This window comes from Sus scrofa, chromosome 11, assembly GCF_054392235.1.
Source record: "Sus scrofa isolate SSC_HxYL_T2T_F1_AM1 chromosome 11, Sscrofa_HxYL_maternal_Yorkshire_Landrace_v2.0, whole genome shotgun sequence".
In the NCBI taxonomy this organism is placed as follows: Eukaryota; Metazoa; Chordata; class Mammalia; order Artiodactyla; family Suidae; genus Sus; species Sus scrofa.
In genome coordinates, this window is record NC_139393.1 from 37,166,431 (window position 1) to 37,180,726 (window position 14,296).

A 14,296-nucleotide genomic window follows, 5' to 3' on the forward strand; every position below is an offset into this window, starting at 1 on the left:
GTCAGCGGGATCCATCCGCTCTTCCGGGCGACTCGAGCTCGGGTCCGAGGGCCGCAGGTTCGACCAGCTGTCCCAGAGGACACGCGGCCGGCTCCGATAGCCCGCGGGGTCGACCAGCTGTCCGTGGCGACTCAGGCCAGTGTCCGAGGGCTCACGATGTTGACCAGCTGTCCCGGGCGACTCGGACCGGGTTCCGAGGTCCCGCGGGTTCGACCAGCACTGCCGGGCGACACGCGCTGGTATCTGAGGGCCCGCGATGTCGCCCCGTTGTCCTGGGCGACTCGGGCTCGGGTCGAGCGCGCCTGGGGTTGACAAGCTGTCCCGGGTGACTCAGGCTCAGGTCCGTGATTCCGTGGGGTCGACCAGCTCACCCGGGCGAATCGGGCCTGTGTCCGAGTTCCCGTGTAGTTGACTAGCTGTACCGGATAACTCGCGCCTTGGTCTGAGGGCCCGCATTGTCAACCAGTTGTCCTGGGCGAATCAGGCTCGGGTCCGATGGCCCGCGGGGTCCACCAACTCTCCCGGGCAACTCAGGCTCGGGGCCGATGGCCCGCGGGGTCGACCAGCTGTCCCGGGCGACTCAGGCCCATGTCCCTGGGCCCAAGGAGTCGACCAGCTGCCCCCGGTTCTCGGGCCCGGGTCCTAGATCCTGCTCGGTTGACGAGAATTCCCGGGCGAATCGCGCTCGGGTCTGAGGGCCTGTGGTGTCGACCAGCTGTCCGGGAGGATTCGCGCCTGTCTCCGATTGCCCTGAGTGTCGACAGGCTCTCCCGGGCGACTCAGGCCATTGTCCGAGGGCCCGCGATGATGACCAGCTGTCCCAGGCGACTCGCACACAGTTCCGAGGGCCCGCGGCGTCGCCCGGCTCTCAGGGGCGACACGCGCCCGGCTCCGATAGGCCGCAGGGTGCACCAGCTGTCCCAGGCGACTCAGGCCAGTGTCCGAGTGCCCGCGATGTCGACCACCCCTGCTGGGTGACTCCCGCTCGGGTCTGAGGGCCCGCGGGCTTGACAAGCTGTCCCGGTCGACACGGGATTTGGTCCGTGGTCCCGCGTGTTTGATCAGCTCACACGCACGTCACAGGCCCGGGTCCGAGGGCACGCGTGGTCGACCAGAATTCTCGCGCGACCCGCGCTCGGGTCCGAGGGCCCGCGAGTTGGACCAGCTCTCCCGGGCGACTCGGGCTCGGGTCCAATTGCCCACGGGGTCGACCTGCTGTCCCGGGCGACTCAGGCCAGTGTCCAAGGGCCCGCGATGTGGACCAGCTGTCCTCAGCGATTCGCGCGGTGGTCCGTGGTCCCCTTGCGTTGACCACATGTCCCGGGCGACTCGAACCCATGTCCTCGGGCCCGCGGGGTGGACCATCTGTCACGGGGGACTCGTACCTGAGTCCAAGGACTCGCGCGGTCGAACAGCTGTCCCAGGTTACTCGGGCCCATGTCCGAGGGCCCAGGGGGTCGACCAGTTCTCCCGGGCGACTCAGGCCCGGGTCCCTGGTCCCGCGGTGTCGACAGCTGCACCGGGCGACTCCGGCCCGGGTACGAGGTCCTGTGCGGTCGATGAGCACTCCCGGGCGACTCACCCTCGGGTCCGATTGCCTGCGGGGTCGACTAGCACTCCCGGGTGATTTGGATCCATGTCACAGAGCCCATGGGGTCCACCAGCTGTCCCGGGCGACTCAGGCCCGTGTCCCTGGAACCGCGGAGTTGACCAGCTGCCCCGAGAGACTCGGGCCCATGCCTGTGGTCCTGGCGGCTCGATCAGATATCCCGGGCGACCGGAGGCCGGGTTCCTGTGCCTGCGGTGTCGACCAGCTGTCCTGGGCGACTCAGTCCAGGGTCCGAGGGCCCGAGATGTCGACCCGCTGTCCTGGGCGACGCCCGCTTGGCTCCGTGGTCCCGTGGGGTGGACCAGCTGTCCCAGGGGACTCGGGCCCGTGTCCCAGTGCCCGCGGTTTCGAACAGTTGTCCCGGGCGCCTCAGGCCCGTGTCCCTGGACCCGCGGAGTCGAACAGCTGCTCCGGGAGACTCGGGCCCATGCCTAAGGTCCCAGGGCTCGACCAGATATCCCGGGCGACCTGGGGCCGGGTTCCAGTGCCCGCGGGTTCGACCAGCTGTCTGGGGCGCCTCAGGCCCGTGTCCTTGGGCCCGCGGAGTCGACCAGCTGCCCCGGGAGACTGTGGTCCCGGGGGCTCGACCAGATGTCCCGGGCGAACAGGGGCCGGGTTCCAGTGCCTGCGGGGTCGACCAGCTCTCCCGGCTGACTCAGGCTCCTGACCAATGGCCCGCGGTGTCAACCCGCTGTCCTGGGGGACTTGCGCCCGGATCCGATAGCTCGTGGGGTCGGCCAGGTGTCAGGGAGACTCGGGCCCATGCCTGAGGTCCCACGATGTCGCCCAGCTGTCCTGGGCCACTCGGGCCCAGGTCCGATGGTCCGCAGGGTCCACCAGCTGTCACGGGAGACTCGGGCCCATGCCTGAGGTCCCGCGATGTCGACCAGCTGTCCTGGGCGACTCGCACTGTGGTCTGAGATCTCGTGGGGTCGACCAGATATCCCGGGCTACTCCGGCTCGGCTCCGAGGGCCCGTGATATCGACTAGCTCTCCCAGGTGACTCGGAATCATGTCCAAGGGCCCGTGGGGTCGACCATCTCTCCCGGGTGTCTCGGGCCCGTGTCCAAGGCCCGCGGTGCCGACCAGCTGTCCAGGGCGACTCGGGCCCATGTCCCAGGGCCCACGGGGTAGACCAGCTCTCCCGGGCAACTCGGACCCGGTTCCCAGGTCCCATGGGCTCGACCAGATGTCCTGGGCGACCTGGTGCCGGGTTCCAGTGCCCGCGAGGTCAACCAGCTGGCCCGGGCGCCCCAGGCCCGTGTCCCTGGGCCCACGGAGTCGACCAGCTGCCCCGGGAGACTCGGGCCCATGCCTGAGGTCCCGGGGGCTCGACCAGATGTCCCAGGCGACCGGGGGCCTGGTTCCAGTGCCTGCGAGTTTGACCAGCTGTCCCAGGCGCCTCGGGCGCGGATCGAGGGTCAGCGGGATCCATCCGCTCTTCCGGGCGACTCGAGCTCGGGTCCGAGGGCCGCAGGTTCGACCAGCTGTCCCAGAGGACACGCGGCCGGCTCCGATAGCCCGCGGGGTCGACCAGCTGTCCGTGGCGACTCAGGCCAGTGTCCGAGGGCTCACGATGTTGACCAGCTGTCCCGGGCGACTCGGACCGGGTTCCGAGGTCCCGCGGGTTCGACCAGCACTGCCGGGCGACACGCGCTGGTATCTGAGGGCCCGCGATGTCGCCCCGTTGTCCTGGGCGACTCGGGCTCGGGTCGAGCGCGCCTGGGGTTGACAAGCTGTCCCGGGTGACTCAGGCTCAGGTCCGTGATTCCGTGGGGTCGACCAGCTCACCCGTGCGAATCGGGCCCGTGTCCGAGTTCCCGTGTAGTTGACTAGCTGTACCGGATAACTCGCGCCTTGTTCTGAGGGCCCGCATTGTCAACCAGTTGTCCTGGGCGAATCAGGCTCGGGTCCGATGGCCCGCGGGGTCCACCAACTCTCCCGGGCAACTCAGGCTCGGGGCCGATGGCCCGCGGGGTCGACCAGCTGTCCCGGGCGACTCAGGCCCATGTCCCTGGGCCCAAGGAGTCGACCAGCTGCCCCCGGTTCTCGGGCCCGGGTCCTAGATCCTGCTCGGTTGACGAGAATTCCCGGGCGAATCGCGCTCGGGTCTGAGGGCCTGTGGTGTCGACCAGCTGTCCGGGAGGATTCGCGCCTGTCTCCGATTGCCCTGAGTGTCGACAGGCTCTCCCGGGCGACTCAGGCCATTGTCCGAGGGCCCGCGATGATGACCAGCTGTCCCAGGCGACTCGCACACAGTTCCGAGGGCCCGCGGCGTCGCCCGGCTCTCAGGGGCGACACGCGCCCGGCTCCGATAGGCCGCAGGGTGCACCAGCTGTCCCAGGCGACTCAGGCCAGTGTCCGAGTGCCCGCGATGTCGACCACCCCTGCTGGGTGACTCCCGCTCGGGTCTGAGGGCCCGCGGGCTTGACAAGCTGTCCCGGTCGACACGGGATTTGGTCCGTGGTCCCGCGTGTTTGATCAGCTCCCACGCACGTCACAGGCCCGGGTCCGAGGGCACGCGTGGTCGACCAGAATTCTCGCGCGACCCGCGCTCGGGTCCGAGGGCCCGCGAGTTGGACCAGCTCTCCCGGGCGACTCGGGCTCGGGTCCAATTGCCCACGGGGTCGACCTGCTGTCCCGGGCGACTCAGGCCAGTGTCCAAGGGCCCGCGATGTGGACCAGCTGTCCTCAGCGATTCGCGCGGTGGTCCGTGGTCCCCTTGCGTTGACCACATGTCCCGGGCGACTCGAACCCATGTCCTCGGGCCCGCGGGGTGGACCATCTGTCACGGGGGACTCGTACCTGAGTCCAAGGACTCGCGCGGTCGAACAGCTGTCCCAGGTTACTCGGGCCCATGTCCGAGGGCCCAGGGGGTCGACCAGTTCTCCCGGGCAACTCAGGCCCGGGTCCCTGGTCCCGCGGTGTCGAGCAGCTGCACCGGGCGACTCAGGCCCGGGTACGAGGTCCTGTGCGGTCGATGAGCACTCCCGGGCGACTCGCCCTCGGGTCCGATTGCCTGCGGGGTCGACTTGCACTCCCGGGTGATTTGGATCCATGTCACAGAGCCCATGGGGTCCACCAGCTGTCCCGGGCGACTCAGGCCCGTGTCCCTGGAACCGCGGAGTTGACCAGCTGCCCCGAGAGACTCGGGCCCATGCCTGTGGTCCTGGCGGCTCGATCAGATATCCCGGGCGACCGGAGGCCGGGTTCCTGTGCCTGCGGTGTCGACCAGCTGTCCTGGGCGACTCAGTCCAGGGTCCGAGGGCCCGAGATGTCGACCCGCTGTCCTGGGCGACGCCCGCTTGGCTCCGTGGTCCCGTGGGGTGGACCAGCTGTCCCAGGGGACTCGGGCCCGTGTCCCAGTGCCCGCGGTTTCGAACAGTTGTCCCGGGCGCCTCAGGCCCGTGTCCCTGGACCCGCGGAGTCGACCAGCTGCCCCGGGAGACTCGGGCCCATGCCTAAGGTCCCAGGGCTCGACCAGATATCCCGGGCGACCTGGGGCCGGGTTCCAGTGCCCGCGGGTTCGACCAGCTGTCTGGGGCGCCTCAGGCCCGTGTCCTTGGGCCCGCGGAGTCGACCAGCTGCCCCGGGAGACTGTGGTCCCGGGGGCTCGACCAGATGTCCCGGGCGAACAGGGGCCGGGTTCCAGTGCCTGCGGGGTCGACCAGCTGTCCCGGGTGACTCGGGCACGGATCCGAGGGCCAGCGGGATCCACCCGCTGTCTCGGGCGACTTGAGCTGGGATCTGAGGGCCCGCCGGATCGACCAGCTCTCCCGGCTGACTCAGGCTCCTGACCAATGGCCCGCGGTGTCAACCCGCTGTCCTGGGGGACTTGCGCCCGGATCCGATAGCTCGTGGGGTCGGCCAGGTGTCAGGGAGACTCGGGCCCACGCCTGAGGTCCCACGATGTCGCCCAGCTGTCCTGGGCCACTCGGGCCCAGGTCCGATGGTCCGCAGGGTCCACCAGCTGTCACGGGAGACTCGGGCCCATGCCTGAGGTCCCGCGATGTCGCCCAGCTGTCCTGGGCGACTCGCACTGTGGTCTGCGATCTCGTGGGGTCGACCAGATATCCCGGGCTACTCCGGCTCGGCTCCGAGGGCCCGTGATATCGACTAGCTCTCCCAGGTGACTCGGAATCATGTCCAAGGGCCCGTGGGGTCGACCATCTCTCCCGAGTGTCTCGGGCCCGTGTCCAAGGCCCGCGGTGCCGACCAGCTGTCCAGGGCGACTCGGGCCCATGTCCCAGGGCCCACGGGGTAGACCAGCTCTCCCGGGCAACTCGGACCCGGTTCCCAGGTCCCATGGGCTCGACCAGATGTCCTGGGCGACCTGGTGCCGGGTTCCAGTGCCCGCGAGGTCAACCAGCTGGCCCGGGCGCCCCAGGCCCGTGTCCCTGGGCCCACGGAGTCGACCACCTGCCCCGGGAGACTCGGGCCCATGCCTGAGGTCCCGGGGGCTCGACCAGATGTCCCAGGCGACCGGGGGCCTGATTCCAGTGCCTGCGGGGTTGACCAGCTGTCCCAGGCGCCTCGGGCGCGCATCGAGGGTCAGCGGGATCCATCCGCTCTTCCGGGCGACTCGAGCTTGGGTCCGAGGGCCGCAGGTTCGACCAGCTGTCCCAGAGGACACGCGGCCGGCTCCGATAGCCCACGGGGTCGACCAGCTGTCCGTGGCGACTCAGGCCAGTGTCCGAGGGCTCACGATGTTGACCAGCTGTCCCGGGCGACTCGGACCGGGTTCCGAGGTCCCGCGGGTTCGACCAGCACTGCCGGGCGACACGCGCTGGTATCTGAGGGCCCGCGATGTCGCCCCGTTGTCCTGGGCGACTCGGGCTCGGGTCGAGCGCGCCTGGGGTTGACAAGCTGTCCCGGGTGACTCAGGCTCAGGTCCGTGATTCCGTGGGGTCGACCAGCTCACCCGTGCGAATCGGGCCTGTGTCCGAGTTCCCGTGTAGTTGACTAGCTGTACCGGATAACTCGCGCCTTGGTCTGAGGGCCCGCATTGTCAACCAGTTGTCCTGGGCGAATCAGGCTCGGGTCCGATGGCCCGCAGGGTCCACCAACTCTCCCGGGCAACTCAGGCTCGGGGCCGATGGCCCGCGGGGTCGACCAGCTGTCCCGGGCGACTCAGGCCCATGTCCCTGGGCCCAAGGAGTCGACCAGCTGCCCCCGGTTCTCGGGCCCGGGTCCTAGATCCTGCTCGGTTGACGAGAATTCCCGGGCGAATCGCGCTCGGGTCTGAGGGCCTGTGGTGTCGACCAGCTGTCCGGGAGGATTCGCGCCTGTCTCCGATTGCCCTGAGTGTCGACAGGCTCTCCCGGGCGACTCAGGCCATTGTCCGAGGGCCCGCGATGATGACCAGCTGTCCCAGGCGACTCGCACACAGTTCCGAGGGCCCGCGGCGTCGCCCGGCTCTCAGGGGCGACACGCGCCCGGCTCCGATAGGCCGCAGGGTGCACCAGCTGTCCCAGGCGACTCAGGCCAGTGTCCGAGTGCCCGCGATGTCGACCACCCCTGCTGGGTGACTCCCGCTCGGGTCTGAGGGCCCGCGGGCTTGACAAGCTGTCCCGGTCGACACGGGATTTGGTCCGTGGTCCCGCGTGTTTGATCAGCTCACACGCACGTCACAGGCCCGGGTCCGAGGGCACGCGTGGTCGACCAGAATTCTCGCGGGACCCGCGCTCGGGTCCGAGGGCCCGCGGGCTTGACAAGCTGTCCCGGTCGACACGGGATTTGGTCCGTGGTCCCGCGTGTTTGATCAGCTCACACGCACGTCACAGGCCCGGGTCCGAGGGCACGCGTGGTCGACCAGAATTCTCGCGGGACCCGCGCTCGGGTCCGAGGGCCCACGAGTTGGACCAGCTCTCCCGGGCGACTCGGGCTCGGGTCCAATTGCCCACGGGGTCGACCTGCTGTCCCGGGCGACTCAGGCCAGTGTCCAAGGGCCCGCGATGTGGACCAGCTGTCCTCAGCGATTCGCGCGGTGGTCCGTGGTCCCCTTGCGTTGACCACATGTCCGGGGCGACTCGAACCCATGTCCTCGGGCCCGCGGGGTGGACCATCTGTCACGGGGGACTCGTACCTGAGTCCAAGGACTCGCACGGTCGAACAGCTGTCCCAGGTTACTCGGGCCCATGTCCGAGGGCCCAGGGGGTCGACCAGTTCTCCCGGGCGACTCAGCCCGGGTCCCTGGTCCCGCGGTGTCGAGCAGCTGCACCGGGCGACTCAGGCCCGGGTACGAGGTCCTGTGCGGTCGATGAGCACTCCCGGGCGACTCGCCCTCGGGTCCGATTGCCTGCGGGGTCGACTTGCACTCCCGGGTGATTTGGATCCATGTCACAGAGCCCATGGGGTCCACCAGCTGTCCCGGGCCACTCAGGCCCGTGTCCCTGGAACCGCGGAGTTGACCAGCTGCCCCGAGAGACTCGGGCCCATGCCTGTGGTCCTGGCGGCTCGATCAGATATCCCGGGCGACCGGAGGCCGGGTTCCTGTGCCTGCGGTGTCGACCAGCTGTCCTGGGCGACTCAGTCCAGGGTCCGAGGGCCCGAGATGTCGACCCGCTGTCCTGGGCGACGCCCGCTTGGCTCCGTGGTCCCGTGGGGTGGACCAGCTGTCCCAGGGGACTCGGGCCCGTGTCCCAGTGCCCGCGGTTTCGAACAGTTGTCCCGGGCGCCTCAGGCCCGTGTCCCTGGACCCGCGGAGTCGACCAGCTGCCCCGGGAGACTCGGGCCCATGCCTAAGGTCCCAGGGCTCGACCAGATATCCCGGGCGACCTGGGGCCGGGTTCCAGTGCCCGCGGGTTCGACCAGCTGTCTGGGGCGCCTCAGGCCCGTGTCCTTGGGCCCGCGGAGTCGACCAGCTGCCCCGGGAGACTGTGGTCCCGGGGGCTCGACCAGATGTCCCGGGCGAACAGGGGCCGGGTTCCAGTGCCTGCGGGGTCGACCAGCTGTCCCGGGTGACTCGGGCACGGATCCGAGGGCCAGCGGGATCCACCCGCTGTCTCGGGCGACTTGAGCTGGGATCTGAGGGCCCGCCGGATCGACCAGCTCTCCCGGCTGACTCAGGCGCCTGACCAATGGCCCGCGGTGTCAACCCGCTGTCCTGGGGGACTTGCGCCCGGATCCGATAGCTCGTGGGGTCGGCCAGGTGTCAGGGAGACTCGGGCCCATGCCTGAGGTCCCACGATGTCGCCCAGCTGTCCTGGGCCACTCGGGCCCAGGTCCGATGGTCCGCAGGGTCCACCAGCTGTCACGGGAGACTCGGGCCCATGCCTGAGGTCCCGCGATGTCGACCAGCTGTCCTGGGCGACTCGCACTGTGGTCTGAGATCTCGTGGGGTCGACCAGATATCCCGGGCTACTCCGGCTCGGCTCCGAGGGCCCGTGATATCGACTAGCTCTCCCAGGTGACTCGGAATCATGTCCAAGGGCCCGTGGGGTCGACCATCTCTCCCGGGTGTCTCGGGCCCGTGTCCAAGGCCCGCGGTGCCGACCAGCTGTCCAGGGCGACTCGGGCCCATGTCCCAGGGCCCACGGGGTAGACCAGCTCTCCCGGGCAACTCGGACCCGGTTCCCAGGTCCCATGGGCTCGACCAGATGTCCTGGGCGACCTGGTGCCGGGTTCCAGTGCCCGCGAGGTCAACCAGCTGGCCCGGGCGCCCCAGGCCCGTGTCCCTGGGCCCACGGAGTCGACCACCTGCCCCGGGAGACTCGGGCCCATGCCTGAGGTCCCGGGGGCTCGACCAGATGTCCCAGGCGACCGGGGGCCTGGTTCCAGTGCCTGCGAGTTTGACCAGCTGTCCCAGGCGCCTCGGGTGCGCATCGAGGGTCAGCGGGATCCATCCGCTCTTCCGGGCGACTCGAGCTCGGGTCCGAGGGCCGCAGGTTCGACCAGCTGTCCCAGAGGACACGCGGCCGGCTCCGATAGCCCGCGGGGTCGACCAGCTGTCCGTGGCGACTCAGGCCAGTGTCCGAGGGCTCACGATGTTGACCAGCTGTCCCGGGCGACTCGGACCGGGTTCCGAGGTCCCGCGGGTTCGACCAGCACTGCCGGGCGACACGCGCTGGTATCTGAGGGCCCGCGATGTCGCCCCGTTGTCCTGGGCGACTCGGGCTCGGGTCGAGCGCGCCTGGGGTTGACAAGCTGTCCCGGGTGACTCAGGCTCAGGTCCGTGATTCCGTGGGGTCGACCAGCTCACCCGGGCGAATCGGGCCTGTGTCCGAGTTCCCGTGTAGTTGACTAGCTGTACCGGATAACTCGCGCCTTGGTCTGAGGGCCCGCATTGTCAACCAGTTGTCCTGGGCGAATCAGGCTCGGGTCCGATGGCCCGCGGGGTCCACCAACTCTCCCGGGCAACTCAGGCTCGGGGCCGATGGCCCGCGGGGTCGACCAGCTGTCCCGGCGACTCAGGCCCATGTCCCTGGGCCCAAGGAGTCGACCAGCTGCCCCCGGTTCTCGGGCCCGGGTCCTAGATCCTGCTCGGTTGACGAGAATTCCCGGGCGAATCGCGCTCGGGTCTGAGGGCCTGTGGTGTCGACCAGCTGTCCGGGAGGATTTGCGCCTGTCTCCGATTGCCCTGAGTGTCGACAGGCTCTCCCGGGCGACTCAGGCCATTGTCCGAGGGCCCGCGATGATGACCAGCTGTCCCAGGCGACTCGCACACAGTTCCGAGGGCCCGCGGCGTCGCCCGGCTCTCAGGGGCGACACGCGCCCGGCTCCGATAGGCCGCAGGGTGCACCAGCTGTCCCAGGCGACTCAGGCCAGTGTCCGAGTGCCCGCGATGTCGACCACCCCTGCTGGGTGACTCCCGCTCGGGTCTGAGGGCCCGCGGGCTTGACAAGCTGTCCCGGTCGACACGGGATTTGGTCCGTGGTCCCGCGTGTTTGATCAGCTCACACGCACGTCACAGGCCCGGGTCCGAGGGCACGCGTGGTCGACCAGAATTCTCGCGGGACCCGTGCTCGGGTCCGAGGGCCCGCGAGTTGGACCAGCTCTCCCGGGCGACTCGGGCTCGGGTCCAATTGCCCACGGGGTCGACCTGCTGTCCCGGGCGACTCAGGCCAGTGTCCAAGGGCCCGCGATGTGGACCAGCTGTCCTCAGCGATTCGCGCGGTGGTCCGTGGTCCCCTTGCGTTGACCACATGTCCCGGGCGACTCGAACCCATGTCCTCGGGCCCGCGGGGTGGACCATCTGTCACGGGGGACTCGTACCTGAGTCCAAGGACTCGCGCGGTCGAACAGCTGTCCCAGGTTACTCGGGCCCATGTCCGAGGGCCCAGGGGGTCGACCAGTTCTCCCGGGCGACTCAGGCCCGGGTCCCTGGTCCCGCGGTGTCGAGCAGCTGCACCGGGCGACTCCGGCCTGGGTACGAGGTCCTGTGCGGTCGATGAGCACTCCCGGGCGACTCGCCCTCGGGTCCGATTGCCTGCGGGGTCGACTTGCACTCCCGGGTGATTTGGATCCATGTCACAGAGCCCATGGGGTCCACCAGCTGTCCCGGGCGACTCAGGCCCGTGTCCCTGGAACCGCGGAGTTGACCAGCTGCCCCGAGAGACTCGGGCCCATGCCTGTGGTCCTGGCGGCTCGATCAGATATCCCGGGCGACCGGAGGCCGGGTTCCTGTGCCTGCGGTGTCGACCAGCTGTCCTGGGCGACTCAGTCCAGGGTCCGAGGGCCCGAGATGTCGACCCGCTGTCCTGGGCGACGCCCGCTTGGCTCCGTGGTCCCGTGGGGTGGACCAGCTGTCCCAGGGGACTCGGGCCCGTGTCCCAGTGCCCGCGGTTTCGAACAGTTGTCCCGGGCGCCTCAGGCCCGTGTCCCTGGACCCGCGGAGTCGACCAGCTGCCCCGGGAGACTCGGGCCCATGCCTAAGGTCCCAGGGCTCGACCAGATATCCCGGGCGACCTGGGGCCGGGTTCCAGTGCCCGCGGGTTCGACCAGCTGTCTGGGGCGCCTCAGGCCCGTGTCCTTGGGCCCGCGGAGTCGACCAGCTGCCCCGGGAGACTGTGGTCCCGGGGGCTCGACCAGATGTCCCGGGCGAACAGGGGCCGGGTTCCAGTGCCTGCGGGGTCGACCAGCTCTCCCGGCTGACTCAGGCTCCTGACCAATGGCCCGCGGTGTCAACCCGCTGTCCTGGGGGACTTGCGCCCGGATCCGATAGCTCGTGGGGTCGGCCAGGTGTCAGGGAGACTCGGGCCCATGCCTGAGGTCCCACGATGTCGCCCAGCTGTCCTGGGCCACTCGGGCCCAGGTCCGATGGTCCGCAGGGTCCACCAGCTGTCACGGGAGACTCGGGCCCATGCCTGAGGTCCCGCGATGTCGCCCAGCTGTCCTGGGCGACTCGCACTGTGGTCTGCGATCTCGTGGGGTCGACCAGATATCCCGGGCTACTCCGGCTCGGCTCCGAGGGCCCGTGATATCGACTAGCTCTCCCAGGTGACTCGGAATCATGTCCAAGGGCCCGTGGGGTCGACCATCTCTCCCGGGTGTCTCGGGCCCGTGTCCAAGGCCCGCGGTGCCGACCAGCTGTCCAGGGCGACTCGGGCCCATGTCCCAGGGCCCACGGGGTAGACCAGCTCTCCCGGGCAACTCGGACCCGGTTCCCAGGTCCCATGGGCTCGACCAGATGTCCTGGGCGACCTGGTGCCGGGTTCCAGTGCCCGCGAGGTCAACCAGCTGGCCCGGGCGCCCCAGGCCCGTGTCCCTGGGCCCACGGAGTCGACCAGCTGCCCCGGGAGACTCGGGCCCATGCCTGAGGTCCCGGGGGCTCGACCAGATGTCCCAGGCGACCGGGGGCCTGGTTCCAGTGCCTGCGGGTTTGACCAGCTGTCCCAGGCGCCTCGGGTGCGCATCGAGGGTCAGCGGGATCCATCCGCTCTTCCGGGCGACTCGAGCTCGGGTCCGAGGGCCGCAGGTTCGACCAGCTGTCCCAGAGGACACGCGGCCGGCTCCGATAGCCCGCGGGGTCGACCAGCTGTCCGTGGCGACTCAGGCCAGTGTCCGAGGGCTCACGATGTTGACCAGCTGTCCCGGGCGACTCGGACCGGGTTCCGAGGTCCCGCGGGTTCGACCAGCACTGCCGGGCGACACGCGCTGGTATCTGAGGGCCCGCGATGTCGCCCCGTTGTCCTGGGCGACTCGGGCTCGGGTCGAGCGCGCCTGGGGTTGACAAGCTGTCCCGGGTGACTCAGGCTCAGGTCCGTGATTCCGTGGGGTCGACCAGCTCACCCGGGCGAATCGGGCCCGTGTCCGAGTTCCCGTGTAGTTGACTAGCTGTACCGGATAACTCGCGCCTTGGTCTGAGGGCCCGCATTGTCAACCAGTTGTCCTGGGCGAATCAGGCTCGGGTCCGATGGCCCGCGGGGTCCACCAACTCTCCCGGGCAACTCAGGCTCGGGGCCGATGGCCCGCGGGGTCCACCAGCTGTCCCGGGCGACTCAGGCCCATGTCCCTGGGCCCAAGGAGTCGACCAGCTGCCCCCGGTTCTCGGGCCCGGGTCCTAGATCCTGCTCGGTTGACGAGAATTCCCGGGCGAATCGCGCTCGGGTCTGAGGGCCTGTGGTGTCGACCAGCTGTCCGGGAGGATTCGCGCCTGTCTCCGATTGCCCTGAGTGTCGACAGGCTCTCCCGGGCGACTCAGGCCATTGTCCGAGGGCCCGCGATGATGACCAGCTGTCCCAGGCGACTCGCACACAGTTCCGAGGGCCCGCGGCGTCGCCCGGCTCTCAGGGGCGACACGCGCCCGGCTCCGATAGGCCGCAGGGTGCACCAGCTGTCCCAGGCGACTCAGGCCAGTGTCCGAGTGCCCGCGATGTCGACCACCCCTGCTGGGTGACTCCCGCTCGGGTCTGAGGGCCCGCGGGCTTGACAAGCTGTCCCGGTCGACACGGGATTTGGTCCGTGGTCCCGCGTGTTTGATCAGCTCACACGCACGTCACAGGCCCGGGTCCGAGGGCACGCGTGGTCGACCAGAATTCTCGCGGGACCCGCGCTCGGGTCCGAGGGCCCGCGAGTTGGACCAGCTCTCCCGGGCGACTCGGGCTCGGGTCCAATTGCCCACGGGGTCGACCTGCTGTCCCGGGCGACTCAGGCCAGTGTCCAAGGGCCCGCGATGTGGACCAGCTGTCCTCAGCGATTCGCGCGGTGGTCCGTGGTCCCCTTGCGTTGACCACATGTCCGGGGCGACTCGAACCCATGTCCTCGGGCCCGCGGGGTGGACCATCTGTCACGGGGGACTCGTACCTGAGTCCAAGGACTCGCGCGGTCGAACAGCTGTCCCAGGTTACTCGGGCCCATGTCCGAGGGCCCAGGGGGTCGACCAGTTCTCCCGGGCGACTCAGCCCGGGTCCCTGGTCCCGCGGTGTCGAGCAGCTGCACCGGGCGACTCCGGCCCGGGTACGAGGTCCTGTGCGGTCGATGAGCACTCCCGGGCGACTCGCCCTCGGGTCCGATTGCCTGCGGGGTCGACTTGCACTCCCGGGTGATTTGGATCCATGTCACAGAGCCCATGGGGTCCACCAGCTGTCCCGGGCGACTCAGGCCCGTGTCCCTGGAACCGCGGAGTTGACCAGCTGCCCCGAGAGACTCGGGCCCATGCCTGTGGTCCTGGCGGCTCGATCAGATATCCCGGGCGACCGGAGGCCGGGTTCCTGTGCCTGCGGTGTCGACCAGCTGTCCTGGGCGACT